Consider the following 18,015-nt stretch of genomic DNA (forward strand, 5'->3'; position numbering starts at 1 on the left):
ATGGACCAATCACATGGTGACACATGTCAAGCTTTAATATTTTTATAATTTCCTTTATAAACTCTCCCATTTCACTCTTCATGGCCGACCAAAGCAAAGAACAAAGAGAAAAGAATAGAAACAAACCCTAGAGAGGAAAATTCAAGAGAAATTTATTGAATTTCAAAGAACAAAGCAATCAAAGGTAAGATTTTTCAATTTTAGCTTAAAATCTACCTTTCCCATGCTTTCTTTTTCATTTTCTATGGTTGAAACACAAGTTTCCATGAGGGAATACTTGCTGGCCGAACATAAGGAGAAGGTTTTGATGATGGATTTTGCTAGATTTCATTATATCTTAGTGTTTTTAGTTGTTTGATGATGTTTGGCATGAAAAATAAGCAAGAAAATCACATGCCCTTCAACAACCCTCTTTGGCCGAATGTTATAGGTGACATGTTGATGATGGATTTTGTTGTATTTCATGTTATTTAGCTCGTAATTGATGATTTATGGTATCGGATATCAAAAACGGTTATCGAAAAGTATAGTTCCTTTAGTAAACGACTTGAACAATAATGAGAAAATCATAGTGAATGGACTTGGATTTGATTCTTAATGATATAGATGTATTTATTAGACTGTGTTAACACTGATTAGCACGTTAGTTCGAAATCCTAATGAATTTCGGTTACGATGAATTAAGTCACAATCAAGCTCATTGAGGTACTTTGGTGTATTTGGAATATTGGAAGTGTAATGAATATATTTGAAGTTGAATAAGATGTTTTGGTTAATTCAACAGTGTATAGTTCGAGTTAGGTTAAATACAAATTTAGTCCAATCATAATTGAACCCACGTAGAACACCGTCTTTAAGTGATTATTCGAACAATTCTCATTCAATTTCATGCATTCATATAGAGCCTGAAATAGTTTTATAACAGTTTGGCACAAATATATTGAATTACGTGTCATGTATTATGTATAGGTGGTGAGCCCTCTCATAAAGGTAAAGATATCGTACCCGAGGACCAATAATAGGAGTACTCCAAACTCTCGTTATTGTGAGTAATCAAATGTTCATCTTAACTATCTAAAGTAGTTTATACTCATTTTTATGATTTTAAAGAATAATGAACTTAAACTATAGATTTTTATGTTTTATAAGTTAAGTGTTGGTTAAATGAATGAGGTTTATAAATTGTTTTGCAATTCAATGACGATTTTGGAAATTGAGTAGGTGGAGACTATATACTTGTGCTATCTATTTATATATACAGAGTTTGAATTGATGGCTTATGACAATGTGATGGCATGAATGGCTGGATTTGTGGTTTGTGGATTATATAAACTGTTTTGTTTTACCTTGACAGGCTGGGTAATATTGTATTAGCCATGTCATGCTGTCAAAATTTTTATTGATTTGATCGGTTATTTGATTAGCTTACTGCAATGGGCGGGTTTTCGTAAACTAGACTATTAGAGGGGCACGGTAAACCCCGTTATATTTTACCTTAGTATGAGAGGTGCAGAGGATATCTCCTAAGGTAAGTTTAGCGTTCACTTCACGCCGAACCACCACGTGAGGATGAAACTCAGCTAACGCCAAGGAATGGCTATATTTTAAAAGTAAAAACATGTTTTATGGGTATATGTCGTTTTAACATCCTTGGTGAACTCGGTTGGATGCCCAGGTCAAGGTGTCACCGAGTATGAGTTTTGGCATAAGCCTAGTTTTTAAGAGAATCATAAGCCTTGTTGATTATTTCGATGAAATGTAATTGTTTAATATGAATTGAAATGAGTTTTAAATGTTATGAATAATATTATGATGGGATGATTTAATTGTCTCCATTTACTCGGCTTTAGATGTTGTAGATAAACTTTGCTTACTCACTGGGTTTATAAAAACTCACCCTTTCTTTTTACCCATTTCAGGCTCAGGACAGTCTGTAGACAGCCGATTTTGTCGAGGGTTGCTTTTTGATTTGCATCCTTAGAAATCAAAGGTCTACAGTCTTGTATATTTTCGGTTATTTTAGGGCCCACATGTCATTGTAGAATATTTTTGTATACCTGGTTAAGTGTGCTATTATATTTATGAATTTATTTTGCTCTTATGCTACAAAAATTGTTTATGCAGGATTCTATAAATATTGTTTTATAAGAAAATGAAATATTTTATTTAGTTTGATTAGCCATAATTTCATTTTAAATGGATGATCTAGATTACTAAAATTATTTTTAGATAAGAAATGTATATTTTTCGATGATATATTGTATTTTCACCAAGTTTCAAAATTTTCAAGTAAAAATGACCAAAATGCCCTTGTGAAGCAGAAATTACTTTTTGTTTGTTTTTTATTTAAAATAGTTTATATTCCCTTAAAACATGATATTTAGTAACTGTTGCTCACAAGGGAGATGTAAAATTGATGCAAGAGCCTTGCGAGGTTTCGGTTGACATTCCGGGTAATGAATATGCATCTAGACATCGCGGCAGTTGTTACGGGCTCGAAGGGAGTACCGGGTCGTGACACAATTCATGAAAAAAACTGATGCATTTATGATAAGGACTGATGGCTCCATTCAAAATCAAGCAGCTTCAATTAGAAATCTTGAGATACAAGTAAGCCAACTTGCCAGTGCTTTAAATACTAGACCTCAAGGTACCTTACCAAGTGATACTGAACCCAACCCAAGAAGAGAAAGTAAGGAACATTGCATGGCAATCACTCTCCGTAATGGAAAAGAAGTATGTAAAGAGGTAAGTAATCTAGCATAAAATCTTGAGATTTCAATTCAATCTGATGAGAAAGAAATTGAAAAAGATGCTGAAAAAGAAATTATGGTTGAAAAATCTATTGAAATTTTAAAGGAATAATCACAATCTGCCCCCACACCTCCACCATCTTTTCCTCAATGTTTTCAAAAGCAAAAACTTGACAAACAATTTCAAAGATTTCTTGAGGTATTTAAAAAACTGCACATTAATATTCCTTTTGCTGAAGCTTTAAAACAAATGCCAAGTTTTCTTAAATTCTTGAAAGACATCCTGACCAAAAAGAGGAAATTGGAAGAGTTTGAGATAGTTGCACTTACTGAAGAGTGCAGTGCTATAATCCAGAATAAGCTTCCATCAAAGCTTAAAGATCCGAGGAGTTTTTCTATTCCATGCACTATTGGTAGTTTTAAAATTTCTAAAGCTTTATGTGATTTAGGTGCTAGTGTTTCAATAATGCCTTTATCTATTGCTCAAAAACTTGGATTTCAAGAGATACAACCTACTACAGTTACCTTGCAATTAGTAGACAGAACAATCAAGCACCTAGTTAGGATTATAGAGGATGTTTTGCTTAAAGTTTGGCATTTATACATTCCGGTAGACTCTATTGTGCTCGAGATTGAAGATGACGTTGAAATTCTTCTTATTTTGGGAAGACCATTCTTAGCTACAACTGGAGCACTTATTGATGTGAAGAATGGCAAAATAACTTTTAGAGTTGGAGAGGAAGAAGTGATATTTAATTTGTTCAATGCAACTTAGTATCCCTATACAGATAGTTGCTATAAAGTGGATTTAGTCAATGAGGGTAAAGGTAAGCCTATTCCACCACCTTCAACAGAGCAAGCACTAATTCTTGAGACAAAACCACCACCACTTTCCAGCTATCTTGATTTTGTGGTTAGACAGTGAGTAGTACTTTTTGATTCATAACTCCATCTTTTGCCATGCAATCTTAAACCATATTGGGGGAATAAGTTTAAGGTAAAAAAAATTCATCCTTATGATGTTATCAAGATTTATAGTGGACTTACCGGAGCAGTCAAGGTCAATAAAGAAAATCTCAAGCCGTATAAAGTAATGCAAAAGGGGGTACCATAGTGAAGCTAGTGACTATAAAGAAGCGCTTCTTAGGAGGCAACCCAAGCACTCTAACTTACTTTCTTTTATTTTATTTTATTTATTTAAGTATTAAAATATTAACACTTTTTTTATTTTGTGCAGGTTCATAAAAAAAATTTTAATTTCAAAAAAAAATTCAAATAAAATAAAATTAAAAAATTAAAAAAAATAAAAAAAAGGTAAGCCGCGACTCCCACTATGGGAAGCCTTGGCTTCACGGGGTGTAAAGAACATGAGCTGCGACTCACCAGGCTTGGAGTCGAGGCTCCATGAAAAAAAATTCAAAAAAAATATAAAAAAAAAGTCAACCCCAGCTCCCTTTATAGGAAGCCACGGCTTTGCAGAGTGCAAACAACGTGAGCCGCAACTCACCACACTTGGAGCCGTGGCTCCAAAAAAAACAAAGAAAAAGGGGCCATTTAGATGTGGGCTGCGGCTCCCACATGGGGTAGGCCACGACCCCCCCCCCCTGAAATGGGCTGCCAATTTGCAGCCCACTACCCAATAACCACTACCCCCCCCCCCCCCCCCCCTCTCCCCCAACCCACTACCACTAACCACTACCCTCCCAAATTTTTGCCAGCCCACTACTCATCACCCTCAATTGGGCTGCCAACATTGGGCAGCCCACTAACCCAACCCAATTTTTTTTTTTCATTTGGACTAACCATTACCCAATAAAAACTTTTTCTTTATTTATTTTCTTTAGTTATTTTTATTATTTATTTTATTCTCTACATTAATTAATTAATTTTTTTTTTTGCAGTAAAAAAAAATCCTCCAAGTGGTAATGAAGATGATAACAATAAAGAGGAGGATTAGAGCTTCTAAAAAATTCATCCAATCATCAAGGGAGTATTCTTTACTTTTCCTTTATTTTTTCTAACATTGAAGACAATGTTTAGTTTAAGTTTAGGGGGGTGAATTTAGTTTTCTGATGGTGAATATTTTGTGAAGTTTTAAATTTAATTTTATGTGCATGTTTATCTAGATTTATAAATAATTTAAGATTAGTTGGTAAAAGATTTTAATTTTTGTTGAATTTTAGGAATCTAGAGTAAAGTTGTGCTAATTTTTTTTCAATGACTTTTTTATCAAATGATGATAATTAGTTGTCTTGAATTTTTAGCCTTTGGTGAATAAGGTTTTTGTTTGGATTCATGCTAAATTTTTTGTTAAGTATTATTGTTAGGATGTGATTTCCACAATTTTGAGCACTATATCTTTTACTTTGAATTATTATGAATATTTAGAGAAGGTTTATATTGATATGAATTTTAAATTATGTCATGAATTCTAGAATTTACTTGATTTTCTTTCGAGGTGAAATCCTAGGCAATACTTAGTTCGGGAGATGATCTAGGCCATCTTTGGACCGTTTGAGCCTAAAAAGCCAACCTTGTTAAATTTTTATCCCTAGTATACCCCTTTTGAGCCTAATTTTTCTTTTCTTTGTTTAACTACATAATAATTGAGCTTAGCCTTAAAATTAAATTTCCAATTTTGCAACCCTTACTTTTAAGCATATATATTGTTTTAGGAAATATAAATTGAGCTAAATGTTGAAAAAGGTGGAAAGGTGACGTTGATATGAAAGAAAAAAACAGAAGAAGAAAAAAATTCAAAATATGAAAAATAACCCCACTACCTACAATACAAAGAAAATAAGTTTGGGGGTGTAAAATTGTGAACAAAAAAGTGTTGGATGAAAGAAAAGTTCAAATATGGAAGAAAAGGTGTACTAGAAGAAGGAAAATAAAGCTCTATATAGGTCCTAGAATAATGATGTGCTTAGGGTGATTTGAGCCACATTAATACCCTTTATCATACCTTGACCCTAGCCATATATTACAAGCTTTATAAAGTCCTATTGATCCCTAACTTTGTATTGGTCTACATTAGTGGAGAGAGAGATGAAAAGTAAACCTATGAAAATCTAGTACTAATTTGAAATTTGTGTTGGCATAAACTCATTCGGATATCATGATATTCTTGGTAAAAGATTTCACACACACATGGAAATCCATTCGAGAATGTGCTTGCATTAAAATTGAAACATGAATCTGAATGAAACCTTTACTTTTCCTTAGGTTAATGATTGATAGACATACTTTTGAGAAAATTATAAAAAATCATTGAGTTGGTGCACTTTATCTCTAGTAGTAGTAGTAGTAGTGGTAATAACTATATTTATTTTTCATTAACTGAATTTGATTTTCGTAAGTTAGGTTCTTTTCTATGTTTTGCTCGAGGACTAGCAAAATATTAAGTTTGGGGGTGTGATAACTCTATGATATAGAGTTATTTTAACTTAATTTCGATAATAATTTGGCTAGGTTATTGTAGTAATGCATAGAAATTAGTAAGTTTTATTTAATTATTTTAAATTAGTTATTTTAGGTGAGTCAATTTAATTTTGGTTAATTTTATGTTTAATTTGGTGTTAATATCATTAAGATAGGTTGTTATTGATTTATTTGTGCTTTGTAGGTGTTTGAAAGAAGAATTTTAATGGAAGAAGGAGAGCAATTTCGAGGTGCAAACTTCCAATGCATATGTTTCAGTATTTTGACCATAACTTTCTATAAAGAGATCCAAATGAAGCGATTCTTAGACAATTGGAACGATAAGAGAAAGATCTACAACTTTTATGTTTACCACCTTACCCAGTTCGGCATGAAAGGTGGACAAAAATCTTGTCAAAGTTGACACACTGTAGCAGTCTTGGTCAAATATCTTGTCAAAGTTGACACACTGTAGCAGTCTTGGTGCAATTACGATTTCTGTTAATTAATTTGGCAAAGCAGCGAATTTCATAGTTTGATGAGGAAATCCTAGCTGAAATTGACTTCTTTCTTCACTCAACTTGGTCTACCTTCAAAGCCTATAAAAACAACCTTTCGGAGGACTTGAAAAAAAAAAAGAAGAGGAAAAAAAACACCAGATTGACATTTGAGAGGCAAGTCACAGAGTCATTGAAGCTAAAAAGAATTTGCAGAATTCAAGGAGATTTGAAGATCAAGAATACAATTCTTGAGTTTTTCTATATTTTCTTTTATTCTCTTATTTTCTTGGTTTTGATTTTAATGTTTATATTTTATTCAATGATGATGTGTGACTTGATGGGGAACTAAATTCTTAATCTAAGATTATGATTGAACTCAATATATAGTTTGAATTATTTATCTCTCTTTTACTTATGTTTGATAGATTTAAGTTGTTTATTTTATTTTGTTCTTAATGCTTCTAATTGCATGGTCACCAATTAGATTGAATTGGAAACCTAGGTTAAACCTTGACGAAGGAGATTTAGGTAGACCTTGAATAAAATAGCGTATAATCGAATACACTTAGTTGATTAGGTGATTTGATTTGCATATAGGGTAGACATACACTTATAAGCCATACGTAGCCAAGATTAGAGCACAAACTTAATGAATCTTTCTTCAGTTTAATTTGCATAGACATATAGTAAATTAATTGGGAAATGTATTTTTACAAGAAACTCGACAGAGACTTGTAAATAATTTAAGACTCTAGGTTAACAACTTAATCTATTAAACTAAGTTAAGAGAGAGAGACAATAATCAGATAAAGTATTGAGGGATATTATAATCTTAGGTCTGGTAGTCATTCACATTTAATAAAGTAAATTTGCTAATAGATTTTAGATTAAGTTTTAGTTTAGTTTTTAGTTTATTAATTTAATTTTTTTTTTTAATTTTAATTGTTTAGATAAAATTAAGGTGTGTTAATTTTAGTAGTTAACTATAAAGATTAATTCAATTCTCTGTGGAATCAACACTCTACTCATATCTAGATTATCTTTGCAAGACATACACTTGCGTGAGAAATCAACAACACATACCTTACTCTAGATATCGTAATCGAGAGCCAATTAAATCCAAAAATGCTTTTTCACCTTTAGGATTTGTCAAATCTTCAGCCATCCAAGTATTTGGCCTCTAACAGTAATCCACACAGTGACCGAATAAGACCTTCTCAAAGATAGGATTTTTTACTTGTGCTAGCAAGTTTTGTTTCTAAAACAAAAAGCTTAAAATTTGGTGTCAAATCTTATTTCAGTAAGACAAAGAAAACTATTTTTCTTTTCTTATTTTTTATGAAACGGCTAAGAAGTAGTTAAAGGCTTAGAGTTTTAGTTTGCTAACATAACATATTTATATAGCCAAACTAAGTTGTACCCCAAAATACAATAGTTGTATTTTAATTTAATTAAGTCATTGTGAACTTAATTAATTTTCCACTTTAATTTGGTCTATTGTAATTAAGTCCAACTTAATTGATTATCCTTATTTAATCTCAATCATGTCACTTAATGTGTGTGACTCATCAAGCTTCTAACATGTTGGCAATAAATATAAATCCTAATTAAATATCAATTCAATAATTGATTTATATTCATAGATCATGAGTAGCATCTAGCAATACATCATGACCACCCAAATATTAAAGAGTCAATTAAAGAATTTAACAAAGCCCTTTAGTGATAAGCCTCTCAGTGTAACACGATCCTTTCATCAAATATCCCGAATATGTCATAAAGCATGGCTCAGTGTCTACTTATGACATTCCATATTAGTTCTCATAATTCATGACTAACCTTATGAATTTAGGAAACTAACTTTCCTCAAATTCATCATGCTCTGGTCAAAGACTTTATACAAGTTAATCAAGAATTGAGAACAAGCGAGATACATCCCCTCATATCACTTAAGGTGGTGAATCCTCTCTTGACCACTCATTCACCTTCGCATGCTTTATGGCATACCCAAAAATACCCTATTTAGGCATTTGGTCGCCTCTAGACCCATAGGGGTGAAATGAAAGTATATCATTCCCCATACAAGATGACCTGGTGTCTCAAGTCTATGGACTAGTTGCATGACTATCACATGAGAACATATTCCATAGACACTTGAGTGAAATACCAAATGGAGTTCTCATAGCGGGTTATGTTCAATGAACTTGTTCTTTAAGAAGCTCCTACATGTTATCCTTACGTATCCCATATACTTCAATCTATGAGATCGATTGTTTACTTCCCAAGTAAGGAGGCTTAACATGTACTAGTCTTTGAGCATTGTCAATGCCCTGTCTTACAATATAATGACCAGGAACAATTTTAGGAACATGGCTTTAATGCATAGTGATCTCATAATTATAACAACTTTACAATTCTCTTGCAAGGCCTTTATGTGCCATAGGCTTCATCCAATTAGTACTTAATAACTCCTTATTATTGCACTAACATGAAGGAAAACCTCTATCACATATAGTTATGTGATTAAATATGCATTAAATGAAAATATATATTCCTTGATCAATCTAATTGGATCAAGGGCATATACCAATAATCTCTTATTTGCACTTGAGTCAATTGCTAACGTATCCTTTATCGAACTTCTTCACTTAGCGACTGTGTCTTTACTAGGACAACTCAAATTGAAATATTTGAGAATATGTTAATTTATATGTTTGACAATTTCCATTGTCATAATCGAAATACTAATTTAAATCACAACGAGACCTTGATTCCATTATTATGGTTCTTATTATTACTTTACAACTCTAAATCATTTATTAGTTCATTAAACCTGTCACGACCCGATACTTTCTTCGAGCCCGTGACAACCGCCGCGATGTCTCGATAGACATTCCTTACTCAGAATGCCAACTGAAACCTCGCAAGGCTACTGCATCAGTTTTTTGCCGCCCCTGTGAGTAACAGTTATTAATATCATATTTTAAAAGAATATAGACTATTTTCAAATAAAAAACGATCAAAAAGTAATTTCTACTGCACAGGGGTATTTTGGTTATTTTACCCAAATTTCAAAACCTGATGAAAATACAGTATATGATCGAAAAATATACATTTCTTATCTAAGAATAATTTTAGTAATCTAAATCATCCATTTAAGATGAAATTATGGCTAATCAAACTAAATAAAAATATTAAATAAAATATTCCATTTTCTTATAAAACAATATTTATAAAATCCTGCATAAATAATTTTTGTAGCGTAAAAGCAAAATAAATTCATATATATAATAGCGCACTAAACCAGGTATACAAAAATATTCTACAATGACATGTGGGCTCTCAAAATAATCGAAAATAAACAAGACTATAGACCTGCGTTTTCTAAGGGTGCAAATCCAAATGCAAACCCTCGACATAATCAGCAGTCTACAAACTGCCCTGAGCCTGAAATGGGTAAAAAGAAGGGGTGAGTTTTTATAAACCTAGTGAGTAAGCAAATTTCATCTAAAGCATCTAAAGCCGAGTAAATGGAGACAATTTAAAATATCTCATCATAATATGATTCATAACATCAAATCTCATTTCATTTCATATAAATCAATTTCATTTCATAAAAATCAACAAAGCTTATGATTCTTGTAAAAACTTGGCTCGTGCCAAAAACTTGCACTCGATGACACCTTGCACCGAGGCATCCAACCGAGTCCACCAAGGCTGTTAAAATAACATATGAGTATAAAACTCATTTTTTTTACATTTAAAAGCACAACCATTACTTGGCATTGGCTAAGTTTCACCCTCACGTGGTGGTTCAGTGTGAGGTGAACTCTAACTTTACTTTAAGAGATATCCTCCGTGCCTCTCGTACTAAGGTAGATATAACAAGGTTTACCGTGCCCCTCTAATAGGCTGGTCCACGGAAACCCACCCACTGCAGTAAGCTAAATACATAACCCACCAAATCAATAAAATTTCGGCAGCATAACATGGCTAATATAGTACTATCCAACTTGCCAATGTAAGGCAAAACAATTTATATAATTCACAAAACCACAATTTCAGCCATTCATGCTACCACAATTTCATAAGCCATCAATTCAAATCATGTATATATATCTATATAATACGAATGTATAGCCTCCACTTACTCTATTTCGAAAATCAACATTTAATTTCAGAATAATTTATACATCTCATTCATTTAACCAACATTTAAAATGTAAAACATAATAATTTGCAAATTAAGTGCCTTATTCTTTAAAATCTTAAAACAAGTATAAACCACTTTAGATAATTAAGATGAACATCTGATTACTCACAATAGCAGGAGTTTGGAGTACTCCTATTCTTGGTCCTCGGGCACAATATCTTTACCCTTATCAAAAGGCTCACCACCTATACATAATACATAACATGTAATTTAATATATTTGTGCCAAACTATTATAAAACTATTTCAGGCTCTATATGAATGCATGACATTGAATGAGAATTGTCCGAATAATCACTTAAAGGCGATGTTCTACTTGGGTTCAATTATGATCGGACTGAATTAGCATTCGACCTAACTCGTACTATGCCTTGTTTAATTAGCCAAAACATCCAATTCAACTCCAAATATCTTCATTACACTTCCAATATTCCAAATACACCAAAGTACCTCAATGAGCTTAATTGTGACTTAATTCACCGTAACCAAAATTCATTCCGATTTCGATATCCAACATCATAATTCATCAATTCCTAACTAAATAACATGAATTACAACCAAATCCATCATCAACATGCCCTATAAAAAATTCGGCCAAATGAGGGTTATTGAAGGGCATGTGATTTTCTTGCTTGTTTTTCCTTCCAAACATCACAAAATGACTAAAAACACTAGGATATTATGAAATCTAGCAAAATTCATCATCAAAACTTCTCTTTCTAGATTTGGCCAGCAAAGGTTCCCTCTTGAAAACTTGAATTTCAACCATGGAGAATGAAAAAGAATGCATGGGAAAGGTAGATCACAAGCTAAAATTAAAAAATCTTACCTTTACTTGCTTGATTCCTTGAAATCCAACAATTTCTCTTGAATTTTTCTTTCCTAGGGTTTGTTCTTCTGTTTTTCTCTTTATTCCCTTGCTTGGCTAGCCATAAGAGTGTGAATGTGAAGGTTTTAAGTGAGTTTATATAGGCAATTAAAATAATATTAAAGCTTGACACTTGTCACCTTTTAATTGGTCCATGTTTAAAAACTTAAGAATTAAGCATTTCATTCCCACCACATATAATCTCTCACTTAAAAAAAATAATGGGTGAAATTCATGAGTTTGACAAGTGTCATGGTAGTGTAAAATTCTAAAATTTCCAATTTCGTCCTCATGGATACTTAAAATGACCGTTTTGCCCCTATGCTCGGAAAAATATCGAAATTGAAATTTTTCACTTCTCAAATTCAAATAATGCTCTAATTAATCAAATTTAGTCCAAATATCATCCAACATTCCAACTTTGCCCTTGGGTGGCAAAATAACCATTTTGCCCCTACGTTATGAAAATTCTCGATTTGACTCCAAATCAATCCTCGAACTCCGAATCACCATATTAAGACATTCTAAGATTCAATAACTCTCAAATACATCGTAAAATCTTTATTTGGCCTAGTTCGAGGCTTTAATCAACTTAATTGTACCACTAGGTACAATACCGACTTTTAATGATTTTTTGATACATTCACTTATGCATACATTCTATCAAGCACATGAATGACATGACAAGTATATCATAAAGTAGGGCTTGACAGCACTACCCCCCTTAAAATAAAATTTTGACCTCAAAATTTCACTTACCGAACTCGAAGAAAAGATGCGGGTATTGGTTTCTCATCTGGTACTCAACTTCCCACGTCATCTCCTCCATTCGAGCATTTTTCCATAACACCTTAACCATTGGGATGCTTTTATTCCTCAACACTCAATCCTTTTGGTCTAGAATATGTACAGGTTGCACCTTGAACTTCAAATCTTCTTGTAACTCAATTGGAAGTGCCTCGAGGATATGGGAGGGATTAAGTACATACTTTTTCAACATCGAGACGTGGAAGACATTGTGAATCCGATCCAACTCCAAAGGTAATTCTAGTCTATATTGTCACTGGCCCAATCCTTTCAATGATACGAAAAGGTCCAATGTATGTCAGATTGAGCTTTCCTCTCTTCGAGAACTGAATCACACCTTTCTAAAGAGAGACCTTAAGAAAAACCCTATCATCAACTTCAAATTCCAAATCTTTTCTCCGTCTATCCAAGTAACTTTTCTGTCTGTCTTGTCTTGTCTTCAATCGCTCTCGGATAACCTTGGTCTTGTCATTAGTCAGATCAACCAGCTCTACATTAAACAATTTCCTGTCGCCCACTTCATCCCAACAAAGTGGAGTTCGGCACTGTCACGACCCAAATTTTCGTGCCATGATCGGCACAAGGGCCCAATAAACGTAGTCTATTAAGCCCAAGCAAGCCAATCAATTTATCCTACTCATCATTCCATTAAATATCGCTAAGTCACAAATTATAACTTTCAATCAAAATAGTAATAGACATTGCCAACTCGTATTGGCATTTCTCATTTATTATATACATACATTGTCTACAACATGTATTCCAATAATGTACATTAGGTTCGCCTATACATCTCAAAAAAAAGACTTGACTTCCAACGGAGGGACTCGGATAAATGTACAGCTACTGAATGCCGAGACACTTACCAAAGATGGACACAGGTCTACAAGGACACCTCGTTCTAGTTATCGGCTGCCTCATGATATGAAAACATGAATTTGAAATGGTGAGTATAAACCCAATGAGTGAACAAGGAATGGAACAAGCAACAACAAAGGAAAATTTAAAATCATGATGCACTAGTTTCAAAACAATGCAATTTGGTTCATTCCTAATAAAACCCCTTATCGAGCCCTTAAGTGATTAATCATTTGAAAATCATGAACCCATACATAGCGAATCATTTGGAGAATGAAAGCTTCAATATTGCACAAGCAAGTCAAATACAACAACGAATCTTCGCTGCAGCGGAAAGGTATTCTCACTGCAGCGAGAATGAATTTTTGTTGCAGCAACGTTGGAATTTAGTTATTAACCGAACGAGGGTTTCTCAACTGGCCGAGGGTTTCTCACTAAACCTCCTCATTTTAAACTTAACTCTTTTAATCCTTAATATTGAAAGTCCATGCTCCCATATGGTAGCAAAGAAGTGAAAGATAGGGCAGCAATTGGACAAGATAAGAGACCAAAACAGAAAGTTTTTCGCTGCAACGAGATTCAATCTCGCTGCAGCAAAATTTCTACCCAGAAACAGAATGTTTCTCGCTGCAGCGAAATTGCAACCCAAAAAATAGAAAGTTTCTCGCTGCAGCAAGAAGCTACAATGTCATTCTCACTGCAGCGAAAATGCATCCTCGTTGCAGTGAGTTTTCGACCAGTGTACCCCTCCAAATCCGAGAGTTTCTCGCTGCAGCGATAATGATTCTCGCTGCAACGAAATACAAGGCATCAATGCAAAATTTACCTTTCTCCTAAAGGAAAAACCACCCTGCCAAAAGGTCTTAACCAACATGAAAACACATAACAATTTCTCAAGGTTTAACATGTCAAGTTTCACATGCATTACAACCATAACCCATTATCCATCAATTTCCTATAACACACATATTTACATATATATACATATATACCTATCATCATCATCACACCATCCCATCATCATCATCACCAGCTCATGCGCACTCCCTACTCGCACATGGCTGGGTCATCACCGGGTTATGCTCTGTCACGACCCGGAACCTCCCTCAGGCCCATGACAATCACCGCGACGTCCCGATTGACACTCATTATCCGGAATGCCAACCGGAACCCCGCAAGGCTTACATATCAGTTTCTTTCCTTTCCTGTGAGCAATCATTGTTAAATATCTAGTTTTTAGAGAATATATACTATTTTAGATCAAAAATAATCAAAATAAAATTTTCGCCACATAGGGGTATTTTGGTCATTTTTTTCTCAAAAATTTCAAAACTGGCTAAAACGTAATATACAAGTACAAAACACATAATTCATATTCAAAATGAGTTTAAAAGTCTAAAATCTTCATTTAAAACGAAATTACGGTTATTTGAATATAATAAGAAAATAAAAGAAATATTAAGGAAAATATTCTATTTTCTTATAAAACAATATTTATAGAGTTATACGTGAATAATTTTTATAGCGTAAAAGCTAAATAAATTTATACATACTAAAATACAGTAAACCAAAATATTTAATTTAATTTACAATAACAAGAGGACCCCCGAATAAACAAAAGTAAAGAGGACTGTGAACCTACGGTTTGGAAAATGCAGATCCAATGGTAGTCCTCGATGAGATCAACTATCTACAGTCTATACTGAACCTGAAATGGGTGGAAAGAAGGGTGGTGAGATTATAAAATCCCAATGAGTAAACAGACATTATCATAAATATCTAAAGGCGAGTAAAATGGAGGCAAGTTTAAACAACAAATTTCAACCCATTTCATAATGTTTTCAGTTTATTTCTTAAACCATAAAATATTTGTAATTTACCAAAACAGTTGTTAAGGCTTATGTCTTTTATTAAAACAAGGCTCAAGCCAAAACTAATCCTCGGGGATACCTTAGCCGAGGCATCTAACCGAGTCCGCCAAGGGTGTTAAAATATTCACACGTGAAACACATTTTTATTTTTAAAACCAGTCGTTCCTTGGCGTTGGCCGAGTTACAAATTCACGTGGGGGTTCGACGTGAAGTGAGCTCTAATACTACCCTGGGAGTTACCCTCCTCGCCTTTACAACCGGAGTAACTATATAACTGGGTTTACCGTGCCCCTCTAATAGGCAGTCCACGGAAACCCGTCACTGCAGTGACTAACCCACCAATTTTAATAAAATTTCGACAGTATAACGTGGCTTTTATTTATTTATCCAGCCTGCATAATAAAAACAACTTACATAAATTTCCCAATGCATTCACAAAATATAGCCACATATACTCATTTCTCATAAGCTATTCCTAGGAAAATATATATTTTTCAAGTCAATTTGCAGCCTCCAATTACGCAATTTCATAATCAATACAATATATTTTTATTTGTCACATTTATTCCTAAAACATCAAAAATCCCGTTTTAATCTCGTTCTCATTTCATAAAATACATAAACGGCATTTAAAAATAAACTCTAGATAATTTACAATAATAATAAGTTTACTCACCGTTTGTACAAACTAAAAGCTTTCTAAGCGCCCCGATCACTACTCGTCGGGTACGACTTCTTTGCCTTTTTCGGAAGGCTCTCCTCCTAGACACATTACAAAAATTTACACAATTCATCACATTGATGCTAAATCACTATATCATTAACTTAAATCCTATACTAATGCATGGTATGAAATGCAATAGCCTAAAACGGCTTAAACGCGGTATTGACCTATTTTTGGCACTTTGCTCGATAAATTGCTAACGCGCTCCATTTTAGCTCTAAATCATCCCATTCTCTCTCCAACATTTCTAACCATTAAGTATCAGCCAATAACCTTCTAAAAACAACAAAATCAGCTCACTCCCTTCCTTGGAAAATTCGGCCAAAAATGGGACATTAAGTCGATTAATTTTCTACTTTGTTTTTCTATCACGTTTAATCGTTTTTCATCATTTTCTCTTCAGTTTCCTTAGAATAAAATCAATTCATCATCATTGTACAGCATTGAGCATCCAGCCAAGAGTGGGTATTGTGAAAATTTAATGATTTCTTGCCCAATTTAATTTCTAAACACATTTAACTAACTAAAACTATCAATTTAACTAAAAATCAAAACCTAAAAATTTCAATTTCTCTCCCCTAGAATTTCGTCCAGCCCTTGATATCACTTTTTGATCTCTCTCCTCAAGCATGCTAAATGGAAATAAAGGCATAGGAAAGGTAGAAATCAAGCTAAAATCGAAAAATCTTACCGTTAGACGCGTAAACAGTCGAAAACCGCGAATTTCCCTTTGAATTTTCTTGTTTCTCTTTGGTTTTTCTTTTTTTCTTCCTTTCCTCTTTATTTCCTCTCTTGTTCTTCCTTATGGCCGGCCAGCACTTAAAATGGGGTTTAAATGGGCTGACTTTTCATTAAAATAATATTATTTCATTAAAAATGCCACGTGTCACTTTCCCATTGGCCCATTTTTAAAATTTCATCCATTTGTTTCCAAATTTTCACCATACACTTGTCCCACATATCCATAGCTTAGATAAAATTCTCAGACTTATCCAAAGTCTCGGTGGAGTAATTTTTGAAATTTACACTTTTGCCCCCGTAAAAGTGAAAAATTACATTTTTGCCCAAAAAACTGAAAAATTGCCCATAGACATATTTTTCATCCCTTATACTCATACCATTCTCCAATTTGTCAAATTTGATCTAAATTCTCTCAAAATCTCAAATTTTTTTCGCGGGTGACAAAATTACGATTTTGCCCCTACACTCCAAAAATCACCAGAATTAAACTTTTTCACTTCCTATCATTAAATTATACTCCAAATAGTTAATCTTGGTCAAAAATTTCACTCCATGATCAAATTATTATCTTAGGTGGCAAAATGACGATTTTGCCCTTGAACATCAAAATTTCCAATTTTACTCCAAATGAACCTTCGAACTCCGAACAATCATTTTTAGTCATTCCTAAACTATAAAATATTAAATTTCATCCTACAATTCCTATTTGAACTAGTTCGAGGTTAAATCAACTCAAGTGTACCGTTAGGTACGATATCGGGTTTCGTCTTTTCTTATGTGCTTTCCTAGCATAACAACATGCTACTCAGTGCATGTATGTCATGACATGTATTTATAGGGTCGGGTTTTACATGCGCACTCCCTACTCGCACATAACCGGGTCATCCTCGGCTTATGCGCACTCCCTACTCGCACATAGCTGAGTCAATATAATTACACAACATTATACTCAAGCATACATGTATATCAACATAATGCAGCCACATAGAAATCCATAATAATCACATTTCATAACATAAACCTTTTCTCAAAAGCTTGTTCCCAAGGCATTCATTTTCATGAAAAATTGTATAAAATCATTCAAACACTTTGTCAAATCCATCATATTCCCAAAATCAGTTTTGAATGTAGTCCACTCACCAATTGATTGTAGAACTTTTAATTGACTCAAATTCCCCTAATGATCCAATTGGAATGATGGTGCTTCCTTAAAAACCTAGGATCACATTAACATAAACAATAGATTAATTTACACACTATG

Source organism: Theobroma cacao, chromosome 3, assembly GCF_053813885.1.
Source record: "Theobroma cacao isolate CCN51 chromosome 3, ASM5381388v1, whole genome shotgun sequence".
In the NCBI taxonomy this organism is placed as follows: domain Eukaryota; kingdom Viridiplantae; phylum Streptophyta; class Magnoliopsida; order Malvales; family Malvaceae; genus Theobroma; species Theobroma cacao.